The sequence below is a fragment of the Callospermophilus lateralis genome, chromosome 8, assembly GCF_048772815.1.
Source record: "Callospermophilus lateralis isolate mCalLat2 chromosome 8, mCalLat2.hap1, whole genome shotgun sequence".
NCBI classification, from domain to species: domain Eukaryota; kingdom Metazoa; phylum Chordata; class Mammalia; order Rodentia; family Sciuridae; genus Callospermophilus; species Callospermophilus lateralis.
In genome coordinates, this window is record NC_135312.1 from 115,020,388 (window position 1) to 115,041,162 (window position 20,775).

Below are 20,775 nucleotides of genomic sequence, written 5' to 3' on the forward strand. Positions count from 1 at the left end.
AATACATAAGTAATTAAAATATCCTATAATTCTAATGTAGTATTGGGTTTAGTTTACTAAAGATACATCTTAGGATCTTCCATGGCCACCTGGAATTTTACTCTTCAATCTGCTGCTGTGGCTGTATTCTTCCCCGTCCTGGGAAAGCACAGGAAGGGAAGATCATCCCACACACTGCTGGGCCCATCCCTTAACTATCCTTGCGGGATAGTTAGTATCATCTCCTTATTCCAGCAGTAACTTAGGCTTGTATCTGAATAATGTAAATAGCCCTCATGAAATACATGATGTTTCTAGTACTGATGTACTTGTCTGGCTTTTCAAAATTCTGCTGCTTAGATTGCATTTCTGCTTTGAGTGTTGATTTGGCAGCTCTAGCATTTTCCTTTGGTTCTCTAGATAGAACAGATTACCACTAATCTCTGTGGAATGGCTGAGCAGAATGAATGGAAGGGAGGCCAAGAGGGAAAAAGGAGAATAGAAGAGAAGGAGAGAGGCCAAAACACATTTTATTTTATTCTGAAGCCCTTTGCCATTATTGTTGCTGTTTTGGGTAACAGTCAAAGAGGTGAACAGTGTGGCTAGAATATATTCTTGTATTAATAGAAAAGAAAAAAAAAATTTTTTGGAAGAGAAAATTTGAATCAAAGTAGAGGTTTTCTTTTGGAGTATTACCTAAGCACATGCTTGTTTGTTGCCGTATTGGGGATTGAACCCAGGGAACTTTACCATTGAGCAACAAAGACAGCCCTTTTCATTTTTTTCTTTTTTAACTTTTGAGATAGGATCTTGTGAAATTGCTGAGACTTGCCTGGAATTTGAGCTCCTTCTACCTCAGCCTCCCGAATAACTGGTATTATAGGCCTGTACTACTACTGTGCCTGGCTGAACCATGTATTTCATTTAAGTTTTAAAATTTTATGTGTAGTAAGTAAGAAAAACTCCAATTAAATAGTGATAAACAGTTGTTTGGATAGAATCTTATTTTTTGTGTAGAGTTAGAGGCCATTGTTCCAAAGATTAGTTGAACCGAGACTTTCATTATCTCTGTCTGTTTCATCCCTGGGTCAAATTGATGTAGGAGTTTGTGTGGGAAGTTGATAATGAGTATATGCTGTTCTTTTCTCTTAGTGATTAGAATATTTAAATTTAAATTAATGTTCATAATTTTGGGTAGGTTTAATAACTTGTCAGAGAGGATTAAATTTTTTCCCTTAATTAGAATACACGTTTCTTATTTCATCATGTGTTTTGTTTTAAAACAATGGTAAATTATTATTATTTTTTTTAATTTTGAGAGAGAGAGAGAGAGATTTAATATTTATTTTTTTAGTTTTCGGTGGACACAACATCTTTATTTTTATGTGGTGCTGAGCATCAAACCCAACGCCCTGTGCATGCCAGGCGAGCGCGCTACCGCTTGAGCCACATACCCAGCCTGGTAAATTATTTTTTTACTTTGAATTTTCTGATTGATCAATAGTTTTTAAGTAGTATAGCATATACTTCCTTTTTTTCTTTTTATAGGTTTTTTAAAATTTTTATTTATTTTTTTTAGTTATACATGACAGTAGAATGCATTTTGACATATAATACATACATGGAATGTACATACATCAATCAAATTGTCTATTCTATTCTGCTGCCCTTCCTATCTTCCCTACTCCTCCCCTCCTTTCCCATCCTTTCTCTCTATCCAATCTAATGTAACACACGTTTTTTTAAATTTTTCTCATTACAACATCATATATGTATTCTGTATAACAATGAAGTTCTCCTTGCGTCTTCTGTGTAATTTCCCTTCTCCCTCTTTTTCCCTCCCACCTCTCTTCCCTATTTAGTGGTAGTCTCCTTCTCTTGCTCTTCCTCCCTATCCCATTTTGAGTCACCCCCCCCCTTATATCAGAGAAGACATTCGACATTTGTTTTTTAGGGATTGGCTAACTTCACTTAGCATAATCTGCTCTAATGCCATCCATTTGCCTGCAAATGCCATCATTTTATTATTTTTTAGTGCTGAGTAATACTCCATTGTGTATAAATGCCACATTTTTTTAATCCACTCATCTATTGAAGGGCATCTAGGTTGGTTCCACATTCTAGCTATTATGAATTGTGCTGCTATAAACATTGATGTGGCTGTGTCCCTGTAGTATGCTCTTCTTAGGTCTTTTGGGTATAGTCCGAGAAGGGGAATAACTGGGTCAAATGGTGGTTCCCTTCCCAGCTTTCCAAGGAATCTCCATACTGCTTTCCAAATTGGCTGCACCAATTTGCAGTCCCACCAGCAATGTATGAGTGTACCTTTTTCCCCGCATCCTCGCCAGCACTTATTGTATTTGATTTCGTAATGGCTGCCATTCTTATTGGAGTGAGATGGTGTCTTAGAGTAGTTTTAATTTGTATTTCTCTGATTGCTAGAGATGGTGAGCATTTTTTCATGTATTTGTTAATTATCTTCTTCTGAGAAGTTTCTGTTCAAGTCCTTGGCCCATTTGTTGATTGGGTTATTTTCTTTTTTGTTGTTTAACTTTTTTAGTTCTTTGTATACTCTAGATTAGAGCTCTATCTGATGTTTGAGGGGTAAAAATTTGTTCCCAGGATGTAGGCTCCCTATTCACCTCGCATATTATTTCTCTTGCTGAGAAAAAACTTTTTAGTTTGAATTCGTCCCATTTGTTGATTCTTGGTTTTAACTCTTGTGCTATAGGTGTCTTATTAAGAAATTTGTGGCCTGCCCCCATGTGATGAAGATTAGGACCAACTTTATTAGACGCAGAGTCTCTGGTCTGATTCCTAGCTCCTTGATCCATTTTGAGTTGACTTTTGTGCATGGTGAGAGAAAGGGATTCAATTTCATTTTGTTGCATATGGATTTCTAGTTCTCCCAGCACCATTTGTTGAAGATACTATCCTTTCTCCATTGCATGGTTTTAGCACCTTTGTCTAATATAAGGTAGTTGTAATTTTGTGGATTTGTCTCTGTGTCCTCTATTTTGTACCATTGGTCTACCAGCCTGTTTTGGTGCCAGTACCATGCTGTTTTTGTTGCTATTGCTCTATAGTATAGTTTAAAATCTGGAATTGCGATACCATCAATTTCACTCTTCCTGCTTAGAATTACTTTAGCTATTCTGGGTCTCTAGTTTTTCCAGATGAATTTCATGATTGCTTTTTCTATTTCTGCAAGGAATGTCATTGGGATTTTGATGGGAATTGCATTGAATCTGTAAAGTGCTTTTGGTAGTATGGCTATCTTAATAATATTAATTCTACCAATCCATGAGCAAGGTAAATCCTTCCATCTTCTGAGGTCTTCTTCTATTTCTTTCTTCAGGGTTCTGTAGTTTTCATTGTATAGCTCTTTCACCTCTTTCGTTAAGTTGATTCCCAGGTATTTTTTTTTTTTTTGAGGATATTGTGAATGGAGTAGTTGTCCTCATTTCCATTTCTGAGAATTTGTCACTGATATACAGGAATGCCTTTGATTTATTGGTATTGATTTTATATCCTGCCACTTTGCTGAATTCATTTACTAGTTCTAGAAGTTTCTTGGTTGAATTTTTTGGGTCTGCTAGCTATAGGATCATGTCATCGGCAAATAGTGCTAATTTAAGTTCTTCTTTTCCTATATTTATGCCTTTAATTTCTTTCGTCTGTCTAATTGCTTTGGCTGCATATACTTCCTTTATCAGATTTTGTGTATGGTGGCTTTTGGAAACTTAATATGGAATTTTATATTTAAATGATTTTTGTTTATTTTTAAGCTTGTTTTGTTCTTATTGGAGTAAAATAATGGTACTGTATTTGTATTGTGCTTTTTAATCCCCCTGGAAGTACCAGATTCCACTAGATTTCAGGTCAGTACAGGATTTGTGATTTACTGTTTCTCAGGCCAATAATATATAACTTTGGTAGATGATGGTTTGGATACAGAATGTGTATAAATCACACTTATTAGCTATGTAACATCTCTCTCTGTCTCTGTCCCTTCTTTTTTTTGACATGGTACATTCCATATTGCAATATCACAAAAATCCTCTGTGTGTGTGTGTGTGTGTGTGTGTGTGTGTGTAATATATAAAATATATAAGATACATATAATATATTGCATATACATGCACTTACATAAATGGTTTATATCTAAATGGAATAATTTATAAATTAATCAAAATGAGTATTGTACAAAAATAGGAGTTTTAATTAGAGTAATAAAAAGGAAAATATCTAAACTGAGAAGCGTTAAATGAAAATAAAATGAACATAAAAGTAATTCAGACTTCATTCAGCAAATATTTCTGTACAACAGATACATGCTAGTCCATATTCTGAGCTTTGGAAATTTAGCAAAGGACAAAATAGATATCCCCTCCTCTCAAGTTTTAATTTAATTGGTAAAGATACAAAATGAAAATGTTGGTATTATGTTAGTAGGCTCTGAGAGTTATTGAGAAAGTCAACAATGGGGGTGAGGGGGCCTAGGAGCAGTCTGAGCCAGGATGCTGAAGTGTTGAATAGAGTGGTGAGTGTATCCCAAGGGTGAGTTCTGATGAAGTGCTGAGGACAAGGGCAATGAACCCGTGGGAAGATGGGAAGTGGCAGACACCTTGCAATAGAACAACACCCTGAGGTAAATTCCAAGTGGGGACCCAGCAGAGCCCTTTCCCTTATCACTGTCTTCCACACATTACTTTGTCCACACATCACTGTCTTCCCTCTCTTTTCATTTGTATTCTTGAGAATAAACCCTTTCATCTTTCTGAAAGATTCTTTGATTTTGAATATGTCAGCTTGTGAACTGGCCCTTTTGCTTCCATCCTGGCCTGTGTAATACTTTGAGTTGTTTTGAAATGCTCAAGGAGGGCTTACTGTGCAAAATAACTTTGGAAAAACAAGTTGATGTCCAGCTGTGTGACATTCATATTCAATTTGACATTTGTATTAAATTACTAAGCTCTTTCATTATCAGATAGAAATAATTTTATACAGTATTGGTATTTCTATTATTTATAGTAAAGAATATGAATACACTGTAGTTGCCCTAATCAATGACATTGTTTTCCAGAATTGGATAGTTCTTGGGGTAGATCTCAATTGAGAAAGATTGGTGTGGGCCTTAAATGTGTGGGAAGCCCTTTAAAAAAAATTTAAATTGTCCTTTGTTGGTCACCAATGTGTTTTTTACAAGAATTTAGTCAGTCTTGTATATTTTATGACGTTAAAGCCTTTTTCTCTCTTATTCAAAGTTGTTAAAGAAAGCTTTAACTCAGAAAAAGGAGTAGCGAGACATCAATTTAAACATTTTTGTGGTATTGAATTATTTAATATGCTGAAAGAGGGGTGGGAGAGAAACAGTGTATGTGAGCAAGCAGGCAGGTACATGGAGAGTTAGGAAATAATGCTTCATTATAAGAATAAAAATTATGTTAACTTATGGAGGTGATAGTCTCAAGTGGAGAAAGAAATCTTTAGCATTTTTTTTCTCAGTTTTGCTTTTTGGCCATTCTCTGAGGTTAATTCTAACGAAATTTCACTGTTAAGAAGATTACCACTTTAAGAATATTACTTCCATATTCTCATTTACTAGGGTCTGGGAACATGGTAACTTTGCTGTACCATCAATGGTCATGTTTAGTAGTGAAAATCTGACTGTTGCTTCTATCGGGGGTCACAGAAAGCCCAGGAAGCAGCAATAATATTGGAAAACTCTTGGTGAAAATGTGTGGATGTGCTTACCTACGGTGTAATCAGATGTGGACAATGTGCTGTAATGCAGTTATGGGAGATGGTTGTCATCATTACTGTTATTTATTGAGCCTCTAGTGTGAATCTTTTCTAGTTGGTCACTTGATAGGGCTGTTTGTTTCCTAAGGCTGACACAAGCGGTTTCTTTTTTTTTTAATTCCTCCTTGCACTGTAGGTATAAATTATATGTAGGTTTTCTTCTTAATATTAAAATATGTGAACCATTTTGTACTCTGCATTTAGAGACTTAATCTACTTATAGTAAACACAACATTATGAGACAGCTTGTTTATTAAAACTTTAGCTTTGTTTACTTTTAATTTTTTGTTTGAAGGAATAGTTTGTGCAATTGTTAGATAAAATCGTACTTGCTAAAAGACTGTATAATCCTCATAATTAGGAAAGTAAGCATGTTGACAAGGAAAATTGGCCCCTTAAAAGAATAAAACAACAACAACATACCCAAACAACTACCCCCCAAACCCAAAAATACTATGTAGGTGACTTAGTTTAACTTGTGAAGTCATTTTTATATTTCTCTTAATGGAAAGATAAATTATATTTCTAACTAAAATAGAGGTTATGTAGTCAGGACCTTCTGAGATACTGATTTAAAACCATTTTGTAAAATGTGAAGGAAAATATATGTTTTCCATTTTCTATGAAAGTATCATTATTAAATACTATATATATATATCCTAATCAATTTTTATAATATACTTTTAAATGAATAAGGTTAGATAGTAATCATTTTGTATTATTCATTAAAAATATTTCAAACTTAACTTTCCTTTTTAGTCTAATATAAAAGCTATAGGGTTTTACTGTTAATTGCTTATTTAAATTTATACTTAAAGAGTATTTTGTTCTAAGTATTCCTACAAATAATGATTGAATATAGCCTATCTGAACAGTACCTCTACGATTGTTTAAAGAAGAAAAAGTGAAAGATGTGACTTCTTAACCAGTTGGGAAAACAGCATACAATGAATACTAGTAACTCTTTTATAGAATAATTTATAAATAAGTATAATATATGCTATGCATACAATAAGTATTAGGTATGAGTGACATAAAATGATGATATTTATATTCCTCAAGGGGAAGATGTTTGAATTCAGGTTTAAATAAGTTTTGGATGTAAAGAAATGATTCAAAAAAATTGGAAGGTTGTTTATGACCTTCTTTTCTCTCATTTAGTATCTATTTGTTGAGTGTGTACCATGTTCTAATATTGTTTTGGAGTCTGAAAATGTAGTTCTATTTAAGACTGTGTTGTCATAGAGGAGAGAACAAATAATAAACAAGTAAATAACACAATGCAGACAGTAATAGTAATGCTTGTATTGTATTCAGGAATATCACTTCCATATTCTCTTTTACAATACGATATAATAAAATAATTATTTAATTTTTAAAATAAGGTAATATTATGAGAGTGAAGAGGAGAAAATCTGTGTCAAAAGGCCAATACAGAATGTTTAGAAAATATTTTTGGAGAAGACAGACTTGACTTTAATATTTTGATGTGAGGAAGCAAGAATAAAGGTCTTAGGAGAGAACAGTATTTGTGTATTACTAAAACAAATTGAAGGCCAGCATGACTAAAACAGATGAACACGGAAGAGAGTAATAAAGCTTGGAAACATCAGTGAAGTATTCAATTTTCAGATCATATATGCTGTGCTAAGAAATTTAGATTTAATCTTATTAAGAATGCATTGTAGAGTTTTAAACAGAGGAGTGGCATGATGTGAATTATGTTTTTTCAAATTTTAATGTTAACATTTAATGTTAATGTTGTTTAAAAATTATTTTTAAGTAGATGGAAAAATATGGGCTGGGGTTTTGGCTCAGCTGTAGTGCACTTGTCTAGCATGTGTAAAGCATTGGGTTCAATTCTCAGCACAGCATATAAATAAATAAAATAAAGGTCCGTCAACAATTAAAAATTATATAAACCAAAGATGGTAAAATATGCTTAACATAGCTATCTTAATCATTTTAAAGTGCACAGCTCAGTGGCATTATTAGGTACAATTATATTGTTGTCCATCTCTAGAACTCTCTTTTCTTTTTTTGGTACTGGGGTTTGAACCCAGGGCCACTTTACCACCGACCCCATTGGCAACAGTTTTTATTTTTATTTTGAGACAGGATCTTGCTAAGTTGCTTGGGGGCCTTGCTGAGTTGTTGACGCTGGCTATGAATTTGTGATCCTCTTGCCCCCTACCACTGGGATTACAGGCACATGCCATCATGTCTGGCTCTAGAACTCTTTGTCTTGCAAAATGGGAACTCAACCCATTAAACAAAAACTCTCCATTCTTCCCTCTCCAAGCCCCCTCATAACCACCATTCAATTTTCTGTCTGTATGAATATGATACTCTAGATATGAGTGGGATCATACAGTATATTTCTCTTGGTGTCTGTCTTATTTCACTTAGCATTATGATTTCACAAATTCATCCATGTTGTGGCCTGTGTCATATTTTTTAAGACTGGATTAACTTATTGTACACAGAGATGCTTCTTGATTTATGATTATAAATCGAGAGATATTGTCATCAAAAATACCTTTAATATCTAGCAACATAGTATACTGTAGCGTATGTTGATCATTTACACTTGTGATAGTGTGGCTGATGGGCTTTGATTCCCTGCTGCTCATCAAGGCCACTGCCCAATATCACTAGAGAGTATCTTCCCTCATATTGCTTGCCTGGGAAAAGATCAAAATTAAAAGTTTGTGCTTTATACTGAAAGTATATCACTTTTACACCATCATGAAGTAAAACAAATCAGGGACCATGTGTATATACCATATTTACTTATTTGTGTGTGATGGACACTTGAGTCGGTTTCACTTTTGGCTCCTATGAATAATGCTACTGTGAACATAGGTATATTTCCTTGAGTTCCTGCACTTAATTTGGGGTGTGTGTCCAGAAGTTGGATTGCTTCAACTCAAGGTATATAGTTTTAAATTTTCAAGAAACAGACATTGTTTTTCTTAGTGGCTGCACTATTTTATACTTCCACCAACAGTGCAGAGTAGTTCCAATTTTACACATCCTTTCTAAATTTATTTATTTATTGATTTTGTTTTTGAAGGTGCTACTCACCATTCTAATAAGGGTGAGGTGGTATCTCACTGCTGTTTCGATTTGCCTATCTCTAGTAGTTAATGATGTTTTAGAGAATCTTTTTTTTTATTTTTTTATTTTTATTTTTTTCATCTTTCATACATTTGATTCAAGTGAGTTATGCATTTCCATTTTTACCCCAAATACAAATTGAAGAATCACATCAGTTACACATTCACAATGTTTACATAATGCCATATTAGTGACTGTTGTATTCTGCTGTCTTTCCTATCCCCTACTATCCCCCCTCCCCTCCCCTCCCATCTTCCCTCTCTACCTCATCTGTTGTTGTTCCGTTCTCTCCCTTCCCCCCTCCTTTCCCCTCACAACCTCATAAATATGATTTCCTTTAACTATGAGGGTTTCCTTCCGTTTCCATGCAATTTCCCTTCTCTCTCCCTTTCCCTCCCATCACTCGTCTCAGTTTAATGTTAATCTTTTCCTCATGCTCTTTCCCCCTGTTCAGTTCTTAGTTGCTCTCCTTAAATCAAAGAAGACATTTGGCATTTGTTTTTTTAAGGATTGGATAGCTTCACTTAGCATAATCTGCTCTAATGCCATCCATTTCCCTGCAAATTCCATGATTTTGTCATTTTTTAGTGCTGCATAATACTCCATTGTGTATAGATGCCACATTTTTTTTATCCATTCATCTATTGAAGGGCATCTAGGTTGGTTCCACAGTCTAGCTATTGTGAATTGTGCTGCTATGATCATTGATGTGGCAGTATCCCTATAGTATGCTCTTTTAAGGTCCTCAGAGAATAGTCCGAGGAGGGCGATAGCTGGGTCAAATGGTGGTTCCATTCCCAGCTTTCCCAGGAATCTCCATACTGCTTTCCATATTGGCCGCACCAATTTGTAGTCCCACCAGCAATGTACAAGTGTACCCTTTTCCCCACATCCTCGCCAGCACTTATTGTTGTTTGCCTTCCTAATGGCTGCCAATCTTACTGGAGTGAGATGGTATCTTAGGGTGGTTTTGATTTGCATTTCTCTGACTGCTAGAGATGGTGAGCATTTTTTCATGTACTTATTAATTGATTGTATGTCCTCTTCTGAGAAGTGTCTGTTCAGGTCCTTGGCCCATTTGTTGATTGGGTTATTTGTTATCTTATTGTTTAATTTTTTGAGTTCTTTGTATATCTGGAAATTAGGGCTCTATCTGAAGTGTGAGGAGTAAAGATTTGTTCCCAGGATGTAGGCTCCCTATTTACTTCTCTTATTGTTTCTGTTTTAGAGAATCTTTTCATGTGTTTATCACCCATTTTTATGTCTTCTTTAGAAAATGTCTTTTCAAATACTTTGCCCAGTTTTCAGATGGATTGTTTTTCTGTTGACTTATAGAAGTTCTTTATGTAATTGATGCAGCCTTAATACACTGCCCAGGCTGGCCTTAAACTCATTAAGCTCAGGCTATCCTCCTGCCTCTTACTTGAGTAACTGGGAACATAGGTGTACGCCACTGTTCCTGGTCTTATATTCTTAATAGTAACTCTTTAACAAATATATAATTTGCAAATATTTTCTCTTATTCTGAGGGTTTTTAGTTGTGTTGGTTTTGTCCTTTGGTGATCAGAGGTTTTAAATTTTAATATAGTCTAATTTATTTTTTTTTCTGTTATTGCTTGTGCTTTTTGTATTATATCCAAGAAATCATTGCCAAATCTAAGAACATAAAGCTTTTCTCCGTTTTCTTCAAAGGGTTTTATAATTATAGCCTTGATCCTTTATTTTTGGGGTGGTGCTGAAGATTGAACCAAGGCCTTGCAATCTAGCACTGAGCTTCCTCCCTAGCCCTATTTGATCTAATTTGAGTTAATTTTGCATATGGTACAAGGTAAGTTTCTTAATCTGTTCATGATGATATAACTAAATGCCTTAGACTGAACAATTTGTAATAATAGAAATATATTTCTCACAGCTATAAAGGCTGGAAAGTCTAAGATCTAGGTGTTGGGAGGTTCAGTGTCTAGTGAAGGCTGGTCTCTGCTTTATAAAATGGCACCTAGAATCTTGTGTCTCATGTGGCACAATGTGGGAGTTGGAAGGACAAAAAGCAGCAAGCATTATGTGAAGCTCCTCTTATGAGGGCTTTAATCCTGTTCAAGAGAGAGTGCCCTCATGACCCAAAGTCCCCATCTCTTAATACTGTTGCACTGGAGATTGAGTTTCAGCATGAAATTTGAAGGGGCACAAACGTTCAAACCATAGCATCAAGGACCCCTCTCATTCTTTTGCATGTTGATATCAAGTTTTCTAAACATCATGCGCCGTATAGGGTAAGAGTGGAAGCAGACAAATCAATAAAGGTAGTAAGGAAATAGTATAGGCAACAGTTATGGTACCTTAGAAAGATGTTGTAGTAATGGTGACAGAAATAGATACATGATATGTTTAAGAGTTAAAGTGGCAGAGCTTGCTTTCATTAATTGTATTTGGAGGTAAGGGAATGAGAGTATCAAGAATTATTCCTAGGGTTTACTTGAGTGGACTCAAGTGCTATTTATTGTGCCAGAAAAAAAAAAAGAGGTATTGATTAAGAGAGAAGAATTATCTGCATTGGAAAGGGAAAAATCAAGAAATATTAATTCTGAAATATCAATTGGGTATGCAAATGGATTTCTGTTGTGTAATTGGTTACATGAGTTAGAAACACAGGGACCTAGCCATTGGGTTAGAGATATAAACTTAGGAATGAGTAGCACATGTGGGTGAGATTTAAGGTCACAAGACTAGATGAGATAATGTGGATAGAGGAAAGAGCATAGAATTGAGTCCAGGGTTACTACAAAACTTCTAGGTGTAGTGCAAAGATGGAGGATGTAGCAAAATGAAGAGTGAAGTATCTGCTGTCTTTTTTTTTTTTTAATCACATTTTGTATTTGAAAACAGACTTACACAAACTACTATACTGGATAAATGTTTATGAAAAACAAGTAAAGGGGTGTTCAGTGCCTGGAGTACTGATTTCTTCCAGACCAGTGACCAAGTAAAACAGAACAACAAAAAAATAGGATGTTTACCTATATTGAACTCTTTTTTAGAGACTCTTTTGCTGATAGTCCAAAAATCAGTATGGTGAAGATTTCTGGAGAAGCTTAGTTAAGGTTTTCTGTGGAGGAGGGGGTGTCACTACATTGCCATATAAAGTAAACTCATAGAGGAATAGCAATGCCCTTGTCTTCATCATATTTTGTTTGCTAGAAGCAAGTATCAGATTTTACCTAGACTGAACTGAAGGAGATGGGATCACATGGGGCCATAACTCACCAGAGGTCTAGAATATAAGTAAAGTTTCTCTCCAGTGCTTAGCCTCATCAGTACAGTGTAAGGATTGTACAAAGGATGTTTGACTGTGTTTTAAAAGATAGAAGGACAAAAATGTTAAAGGAGCAGTGTAATCATTCAGAAGATTGAATTAGTTATAATGTGGATGAAATCATGAAGCTTTGATTTTTAGGGCACTGGTTGTGAAATAGCATAAATTAAATCTGGAAATATTACAGAGGAAGTATTGGCAGGATTTGCTGATTGCTTTGGAGCTTGAAGGAATATGGTAGAGAAGAGGGAGGAGACTGGTATAATTTTGAGGTTACTTGATTGGGGAATGGGAAGATGGTGTGCCATTGATTAATCAATTCAATTAGTGTTTGAGTGCTTTGAGGCAATATATTGATGTTAAATTCATGATGTGGTTTTAGGCCTCCTGAGGGAACCTAAGAAGTACAAACTAGTATTTCACATCTGCTTTCTTGAAAACCTTGGCTTTCTCTGTAGACTCACAGGAAGTTATTCATTAGCAGGTTTAAAAATTACACGAGAAATATTTTTATCTAATGCCTAAATGTGTACTGTTTAATAGAATTTGAAAAATGCTGTGATGATGTCACCTCAAAATTATAGTCAAGATATTTTATTAACTTCTAAATTGGCTGGGTATAATAGAGAAATTCTCAGAAATTTGCAGTCAGATTATAATAGTGCATGTGAGATTAATAAAGATAAGAAAAAGTGGAAGAGAAGTAGAAAGCCTTTTTATTTTTAAAAGATTTTCTCTTTTTCTAAAGTTTTTTTTAAAAAGATTTTCTCTTTTTCTAAAGTTTTACCAAAAGCAAAAATATTGCTTTTGGTAAAACTTTAGAAAAATATAGAAAGGACTTATGCCTTACTTTCTAGCTAAGTTTTATACACACACACACACACACACACACACACACACACACACACACACACACATTTTTATGTAAAGGACCGAATAGGAGTCCATGCTTTGTAGGACATATTATCTCTGTCACAGTTCTTCACCTTAGTGTAGTATCGTGACTTGAGAACATTGATGGATAATACTTAACAGAATGGTCACGGTTGTATTCTGGTAAAACTTTATTAACAAACAAGTTTTACTATCAAATTTTGACAAGCCAGATTTTGCCCAAAGGTTATAATTTGCTGACCTCTCTTCTAGGTAATTGGCAATTTGGTGTGTTTTTTTTTCATATTTTCCCAAGACTCATAAATGATATTTTCAAGTTTCCTTTTCCTTCTTATGTATCTATCTTATAGCATTTTTTGGTTGAAATTTAGAAGAATCTGTCATTATATAATTCTCTATTTTGTTTCTTTAAATTTTTCACTTTTACAAAAATGTTATTGTGAAATTCCCTTATATACTGTATCTTTCTACACCGTGGGAATATGTTCATATAGTATGTTATCCAATTGCTTTGGATCCAAGTCTGTATTTATTTTATTTATATTTTTGCTGCAAACTTTGGTATAAAGTGAAGCAAGTGACCTATGGAGTGGTTCATGCCATTGTTGATGACTGTTGGGTCTCACAGACATGTACATTTTCTAGTGCCATTTTATCCATTCTCCTGCTATTTAGTTGTAAAAATAATCCTGATCCTACCCAACCTATCTTTCCAATTCCTTTAAAAGAAGGGAGTTTAGAAGACCTATACATAGCAAACACATTCCGGAAGCCTTCTGTTTATATAAAATGAATCGTATTTTTGTAATTAAATGGTGTTATGAAAGTAGTCATCAAAATGCATCATCTGTTTATATCTCCAAAATACTGTATTGAAGGGTTTAGTTCTGTGTGATCCATCTTACTTGTTATATAGAAAGGTCTTAAGTGTCACCAGAGCTAACCATCTCTGTTTCTTGATTTCTAATACTGAAAGTTTATTTCTTAAATTTTATCTGGTTTATTTCTTATCATTTTTTTTTTTTGCTACTGGAGTTGGAGTTCAGGGGAGCTTTATCCCTAAGCTACATCCCCAGCCCCCCCTTTTCCCCCCCCCATTTTCAGAGTTTTGCTAATTTGCTAAGTCTGGCCTCAAGCTTGTGGTCCTTCTGCATCAGCCTTCTGAGTTGCTGGGATCACAGGCATGTACTGCTTCACCCAGCAAATTTTTAAATCTTTTATATAAGGCAATTCATATAGTAATTATTTATTGATTCTTTTTTATTCATATATAATATTTTATTAATATTCCACCATTTACAGAATCAATTTTATTCTTAACCAACATTTGGGTATTTGCTAATATTTGGCTATAATAAATAATTTTTGTGAAAATTTTATTCATTATTGTTATTTGAAGAGTGCATGTCACTTCACATTTGTCAATACTTGATAATCTCAATTTTTTCCACATAGGCATTTTTATGGGGTCTAGTATATCTTATGGCTTCAATTTATATTTCTCTAATGAATAGTAATAGTGAACACCTTTCCATGAAGTTATTCACCATTTGGAAATCTTTTTTGAAATGCTTATTTTGTATTTTTAAAAATTATGATCATTGCCTTTTCTTTATTTTTAAGAGGTATATATTTAAGATATAGTTTCTTGTTGGATATTATTATTCCATGTATATTCTTCATTGCTGATATTTTCCTTTTAAGTATCCTAATGATGGGTTTTGTAAATATATTATCAGTTTTAATATATTTCAGTTTATCATTATTTTTCTTTGTGGTGTGTGTATTTTTATTTTGTTTAATAAATCTTTAATGAAATTATGAAGTGGCTTTTTTAGGTAAACTTCTGGGATTTGCTTAGGACTTATCCATAATTCATTTGAAATTGATTTGTTTGTATGGTTTGAGATAGGTTAGTTTTGTGCACATAAATACCAGGTGGTTGATCCAAGATCAGTTATTGAAGATGACCATCTTCCTGTTGTTTACTACTGAAGTACCTTTGTCATAAATCAGGTGACCATATATATATAGGTCTGTCTCTGGTTGTTTTCTTCTGTTCTTCTGGTTTGTTCATGTGTCTTTGCTCAAGTTCCACACTGTCTTAATTAACTCTGTTTTTATAATAAATCCTACTATGTTACAGTATAAATTCTGCATTGTTACTATTATCATCCTCCTTAATCCCTTTCTTTCAAGATGTCTCAGCTTTTTATTTTCATATAATTTTTAGAATCAACTCATCAAATTCCGTAGAAAAGGAATTTTGATTGAAATTCATTATCTGTAAATCACTTAGTGAATAATTGATATCTTTACCATATTGAGTCATTCCCTTTAATGAACATGTGTTCTTTAATTTTTCACAACGTTCTTTTTGTTTTATATATATAATTGTAGCACCCTTTTAAGGTAGCTTTCATACATATTTAGTTGCTTTTCACTGCTTTTCAAAATAGTACTTATGTTATTTTACTTATTGGTAACAACAGAATCTAGTTGATATACTTACTTTAGGGACATTTTTTAAGTTATTTATTAATTTTAATTGTTTACATATTCTATTGGATTTTATTAGTTTTTCAAAGAACTAACTTTTATCTTCTAACTTTCCAAGTAACCAATTTCTGCTCTAATTTTTGTTATTTTACTTTCAGTTTATTTTCATTTGCTGTTTATTTATTATTTCTTCAGTTAGTTAGATAATTTATATTGGGAGTTTTTGCCTTTTTTAATGTATTTATTCAGGGTATATAGGTTTAGCTGTGGTCAACAACATAAGTGTGGGAGCAGAACTTTCCACCCTCGTATTGTTGACTGTATTCAGTTCCTTCCTGGTAGTCACAATTCTTTGTTGGCTATTGTTTGGGGGCTTGACCTCCTCACCATGTGAACCACTCATTAGGATACCCATAGCCCTGGTAGCTATCTTAAGCTGAGTCATCAGGAGAGAAAGTCAAGAAATTCAGCTAGCGCCTGGCAGTTACTCTGTAGTATTCATTGAAGAATGAGTATCATCCATTCACTGTTTTCAGATGTTCTTGCTATAAAGACAAACAACTCCTTTCCACATGCAAAGGAAGGGATTATATTTGGCTTTGGCTACTGGGAGGTTTGGAATATTGGTCACTATTTTAGAGCCTCTTTGCTTGGAGTATTTTGTATGCTCTTATTTCTTTCCAGTTTTATTCTGCTATATCAAAAGACATACTCTGGTGCTCGCTTCGGCAGCACATATACTAAAATTGGAATGATACAGAGGAGATTAGCATGGCCCCTGTGCAAGGATGACATGCAAATTCGTGAAGCGTTCCATATTTTTTTGCTCAGGTGCTGACTGACATGTTTGTGCTATGAAGATTATTATTAGGAAAATAAAAATGTAACGGCTAGCTTTCTCTAATGTCTGTAAAATTCTCATAGGTAACCCAAGCATAATTGTTAAGAACAAGTAAATTAAATGAGATGCTATAAATGGGATAAAAGTTAATAAATGAACACTTTAACAATGAAAAAAAAAGAAAATAAATGTAACGTAACCAACTACATCTAAAAAATAAATATTAAAAAAAGGACTGGGGGTGTAGCTCAGTTGTAGAGCAACCCCACCCCCCCAACAACAACAACAAAATACCGCTTTAAAATCACTACCTTATAACTCAGAGGGTACATAAAATTCTAATTTAAAAATCCACACACCTCCATAATAGAAGAAGTCAGAAAGATGATTTTAAAAGTTTAAATTGTGCACAGGAAGAAATAAGGTCAACAAAAGGCAAGGCAGAAAAATATCACAACATATATGAGAGGCAAAGAGCTATTATTCAATATCCAAATTGCTCTTACAAATAAATAAGAAAAAAGATCCACAACTTATGAATAGATCCAGGTACAAAGATATATTTCATTTTGCTTGAATCTGGTGTTAAATTACCATGATCAATACTGAAGCATATATTCATATATAGCTTTAAAAATATAAGTCATGTTTACCTGTGATTATATGAATAGATGAATTGGGTATACATATTTATATATTTGTATGGGAATTATATCTATGTATTTACCATATCTGTGATCAATCCACTGATTAAGTCACATCTGTAAGTATTTAATCATTCTTCATCTGAGCATTCTTACATTATCTGATGCAGGACCTTTTGGTAAACACCTCATTTTTTAATTTTTTATTTTTTAGTTGTAGTTGGACACAATACTTTTATTTTACTTATTTATTTATTTACTTATTTAGATCAAACCCATTGCCTCACATTTACTAGGCAAGAGCTCTACTGCTGAGCCACAACCCCAGTGAAACACCTCATTTCTAACCCATATAATAGTTATAATAATCTAAATTCATTATTTAAATAGTCTAAATTTATTGTTTTTTAAAAAAAGTTGCAATCATAGAAATGAGTCACTAAGTTACAAGAATAACTACAACCTTTCAAAGTAATAATAGCAGGATAAAACAATAAAATGTTAAAGAAATGGGAAATAGAAAGGATAATATCAGCCATATTTTAGAAGAATACAAAACAAGGTTTATACCTAACAATATTGAAAAAGAAGAAAACAGCAAGTATATATGATAGAGTAAATATAAAAAAATTATATTATGAACAGTGGGATGACATATGTATACATAGTTTAATTCTATTAAAAAATGTTAAGCCTATAATATATATGAAATGCATTTTAGAAAAGTTCAAAGAAAAATAAATACAACCAAATAAAGTTAACCTAAAACAAAAGTTTAATAAACCAATATCACAAAATATGCACTGATAGATTGTTAAGAGAAAATAAAAATTTGGTTGTATGTTCCTAAAGTATCAAGTACATTATCTCTGACTTTTCAATCTTTTATGAGGTCAAGGAATTTCTAATATGTTCCTAGTGTGCTATGTTTATTTTATGGTTAAGTACTGGATTTTGTCAAATACTGATTACATGGGGCTGTAGTTGAGGGGCAGAACACTTGCCTACCATATGTGAGGCACTGGTCTGATCCTTAGCACAGCATAAAAATTAATAAATAATTTAAAAAAAAGACATACTCTGTATGTTACAGATCACTTTGTAGCCTCACATTTTGCCTGCTTTTGTGTATGTTTTGGGTTCATCTGAAAATAGTTTATTATTCACTTTTGGATGTTGTGTTCTACATGTATATATCAATCAGATCAGGTGTGTTACTGTGCTGTTAAAATATTCTGTAGCTTTCGGTTTGGACTTGCAGCTTAGTGGTAGAGCACTTGCTTATCATGTGTGAAGCACTGGGTTCAATAATCAGCATCACATAAAATAAATAAATAAAATGAAGGTGTTGTCAATCTACAGAAAAAGGCTATGAAAATATTCTGTAGCTTTATATTTTTAATAATTAGTTGTATGCCCTAATATTGGGGAAAAATGCAAATTTAGTATCTCAGAATTCTAAATTTCTGTCTCTGATTCATTTATCCTTTTATCATTTGGAATTTGATGTCTTTATTTCCAAGTTTTTTTTCCCTAAAGCCCACTTTTCTCGAATTACTAAATATACATTAACTTTCTTTTGTTGTCTAATTATTCATCTTTTCTAAAATTTTACTTTCAGTGGTTTGTGCAAATTTATGAAATTTTGTCACTTACAAGAGCATATATTTTAAAAAACTCTAAATGACAATAATTCTATTATGAAATGTTTACTTGTTATATGTATTGGATAAAATGCATCCTCTCATTATGTTCTTCATATTCTACCTTTTGTGTATTCCTTTCTTTTTCTTTTCTTTCCCTCCCTCCCTCCCTCCCTCCCTTCCTTCCTTCCTTCCTTCCTTCCTTCCTTCCTTCTAACTATGTATTTTCTGATGCTCAATTTTTTTTCCATTTGCTTGTTGATTTTCCATTCTTTTAGCTACCTCTAGCAGTTACCTAGAGATGACAGCATGAATATTAGAGATGTCTTATAATCGTCCTTTTTTAAAATATTTTTTAAGTTGTCAGTGAATTTTTTTTTTTTTTTTTACTTTATTTGTTTATTTATATGTGGTGCTGAGGATGGAACCCAGGGCCTCACACATGCCAGGCAATTGCTCTACCACTGAACCACAACTTTAGCCCTATGAATTGTCCTTTTTTTAGCAATTCATGGACAATCCAAGAAAGTTAAACATTTATTTGGTTTCTCTTGCCTTCTGTTCCATTTTTATTTATTTTAAGATTATGTTTTAATTTTAGTATCATTATAAGTGTTATAAATGTTTGGTATTTGAGATTTGTCAGCATATTTGCCATTTCCATTGCTTCTATTACTTTTCTTTGAGTGATATCAGTCTGACATTTTTCTTGTGTAGATTGGCTAGCAGCAAATTCTCTTTTATTTGTTATAAAATGTCCTTATTTTGCTTTTGTTGGTGAGGATAAACTTTTCCTTTACTCTCTTAAGTTCAGTGTTTGAGAGGGCTGTGAATTAAATTAACAAAGGACAAGTTCCCAAGAGAAAATCTGACTTTATTTTTTTTTAATGTGACTATGTGGGAGTTGACAGAAAAATGTGACTTAAAGAGGTGGTTAGAATTTGTGTCTTACGTGCCATCTTAATAGGGGAAGGGAAGTGGGTGAAGACTTAGTTACGGGAGGAAAAAAAAGAGAATTTCAGGAAAGAAAAATGGACCCTTAAGAGAACAGATCAGAGAAATAATAGTTTTAGACAATAACTATTCAGGCAATTATTCCAGTGCAAACTTTGCATCTTCAGTGTTAGGAGCCACTCTTCCAGGGTTGTGAAACTCTCTGGGAAGGGATTTATGGCAGTTGAATTTTTTTTGTGTGCCTGTGGTGGGGGAAGCCCAGGCTTTTGGCCAGATAAGAGGAATTAATAAGAAGAATCTTTACTGTGTTATGTGCTGGATCATTTCCCTTTCATTATTGGAAGATTGTTTGAGTTTGGAATTCTTAGCTGCTGTTTTCATTTAACATCTTGAAGAGGTCATTGCTTATTATTGCTTTTTCTGAGGGCAAGGAGATGTCTTTTCCTCTTCTACTTGCCTCTTCCCCTTTGCTGGTTTTGTGATTTTTTTTCCTTTGGTGATTTTACTATTATATACCCAAGTCTTTTTCTGTCTAACTTGTGATTTGTAGTATTCCATCAACATATAGTCCAATGTTTTTTCCTGTTTTGGAAAAATGTGGCTATCATCTCTTCAAATAATTTTTTTTAGTTATATATCTACTATCTTTCTTGTATTCCAGGTATGTTAGACCTTTTTAGAGGTATATTTCCTTTATTTGTTTTGTCTAATTTTCATGCCATTTGTCAGCCTAATTATCACTGATTTCGCTTTCATTTAATTTTTCTCCTTGGGCTGAGTTTATTAAGTTGGCTATTCTTATTTTCATAGTTTTTTTTTTTTGTGTGTGTGTGTGTGTGTGTATGTGTCTCATTCTCTAGTCTCTGTATGTTATTGTCTGCCCCCAGAGAGGTCTTTCTTTTGATTATGGATTAGGAACTGAATCGATTCAAGGCTGGATTCTTGTAGTCTTTGTGAGAGTTTGCTTTATTTTCAGTTTGCCTGTTCCTAGCTTGTAACCCTCCTGAGGTCCTTTGGATACCTGGAGTTTTGCTGTGGCCCTCCTGTGTTGGTACTTTCATTATTTTCTCCCTATACTGAAATTTT

At 33.5% G+C, this 20,775-nt stretch overlaps 1 protein-coding gene and 1 non-coding gene across 7 annotated transcripts in view; both read left to right on the forward strand.

Moving 5' to 3' along the window:
* Lrba (LPS responsive beige-like anchor protein) overlaps positions 1-20,775 on the forward strand; it is a 719,595-nt gene that overhangs the window by 255,053 nt on the left and 443,767 nt on the right. The gene's annotated exons all lie outside the window — the stretch shown is intronic.
* On the forward strand, positions 16,324-16,430 carry LOC143406623 (U6 spliceosomal RNA). Its single transcript, XR_013092257.1, has one exon. It is a non-coding gene; the product is annotated as a U6 spliceosomal RNA (small nuclear RNA).